Genomic DNA, 1,833 nt, shown 5'->3' with positions numbered 1-1,833 from the left:
CCCCCAATTATTCGACAGGATTATTGTAATGCCAAGAAAGCTGATCAACAGTGTCTAAGGCTGATCCTCAAGCCTAGGTAGCGGAATCAAATCGTACCACAGGACGAGTGTAGGATGTATCATGAACTCTGACACGAGCAGTACATATCTTTCCATCCGGTCCTGCTAACGTCTCAGTCACTGTGCCTATAGGCCAGCGGGCACGAGGAAGTTGTGAGTCAACGGTAAAAGAATGCATCTGTGTCAAGCTTGTAATGCCTACTTCATTGATAATAGTTTAAGCATTACAACAAAAGAAAGGACTCAGCAGACTAATTTTACTCATGAGTCAAGTGTATTAAAGAGACTTACTGTAACCTGCATATGCAAATCCTACACTACACCAACAATCCCCACACCAAGAATCCCACAGTTTACAATAAAGCAATAATTTCCCCCCCAATGTCTTTGGTTTGCTTTATCCTATGAACGTCTTCTTTGAACGTAGACTTTGTAAAGCAATAAACATCCTTGGTCACCAAGTGAGTGATAGAAACAGTACTTGAATATTCCGATGTTTCACGACAACCATTCAGCCAGAAAGAATGTCTGTATCGAACTTTGAAGTCCAATGTTGTGGTTGTTTAGCAAATGATGTAACTCAACGTCTTCTTTCACACTTCTCAGATGTTTAAGCTAGTATTAAATCCAGCATGCTCCAAACACAAACCCTCTGCAAACAAAACATTCATATAAACAAAACCATAACCATGTGCCACAAACAACTTAATATTTACACCCTAAATATCATGGTCAGCTACTTACGATTGAGTCTAGAACCATTAAGTTCCTCAACCAGGGTACAAAGGCCCAAACCAGGTAAGCTGCTCCAAAGAAGATAGAGACTTACTTCCTGCCTGATTCCTTCTATGTTACCTTAAATAGGTGTTTTCTGTATCACCTGGACAGATCGCCCCCTACTGCTCCGGTAGTTAATTACATAGCTGCATTAAGAGTACTTCTGCTACATAAGTAACAGGGAAACTGTTGCAAGGTGCTCCAGCAGATCAATGTGCACACATCTGGTTGTCATGCATTTAAAGAGGATACCCCATCTCTTTTCATGGCAACGACCAACTTTGACTGAAAAGGGGCCGAAACAATCCACTCCGGAATAGAACGGAGGTTGGTGAAGTTGCAACCTGCAGGATGGAAGATCAGCCATTTGGGGGACTTCAGGCTTAGCACGCCAGAACTGGCAACCTTGACATTTGTGCTGATGTTTACGTACAGCTTCCCTGCCTCGAAGTATCCAATACTGGTGATGCAATTCTGCTAGCACTCGTTCAGAACCAGGATGTAGAAGTCGGCAGTCTGTCTCCTTGAACAACAAATTAGTGATAGAATGACCAGGATCTAGCACAATTGGGTGGATGACATCCAAATCGAGGTCACTTGCATGACGTAATCTTTCCCCTACTCTGATGAGGCCAGTGTCCTTATCATACTCTGGTGCAAGGGATGCTAAATGGCTGTTAGCTGGAACTGGCTGTCCAGTCTTCAAGGCTTGAACTTCCTGTGGGAATGAGTCCTGTTGAGCTTTAGCAAGGATATGTTTCTCAGCTTCAACATAATCATCAGCTTGCAGGGAGAGGTCACTGTCTCCAGCAGCTGCCACATGTAGGTACCTGACAGTGGCCTGGACAAGCTCTTGCCATGTATCAAAATGAACAGGGTCCAGAGATAAATGACTGGAAACTGTGACAGTTCCAATAAATGTGTTTTTTCTTAGCTCACTGCTGTGTGGTTCTACCTCGATGACAGGTGTAGATGGCCACTGGTCAGAAGGTTGGA

General features: G+C 43.6%; 1 long non-coding RNA gene across 1 annotated transcript; it reads right to left on the bottom strand.

Annotated features, from left to right (window-relative positions):
- Window positions 1-315: 315 nt before the first annotated feature.
- On the bottom strand, window positions 316-934 carry LOC113653446. The gene is made up of 2 exons (XR_003443094.2): window positions 805-934; window positions 316-712 (listed from the first exon to the last, which is right to left on the bottom strand). It is a non-coding gene; the product is annotated as an uncharacterized LOC113653446 (long non-coding RNA).
- Window positions 935-1,833: the final 899 nt, after the last annotated feature.

This window comes from Tachysurus fulvidraco, chromosome 24, assembly GCF_022655615.1.
Source record: "Tachysurus fulvidraco isolate hzauxx_2018 chromosome 24, HZAU_PFXX_2.0, whole genome shotgun sequence".
Taxonomy (NCBI): domain Eukaryota; kingdom Metazoa; phylum Chordata; class Actinopteri; order Siluriformes; family Bagridae; genus Tachysurus; species Tachysurus fulvidraco.
Note: the sequence above shows the minus strand (reverse complement) of the source record. Positions and strands in the feature narration are given on the sequence as shown.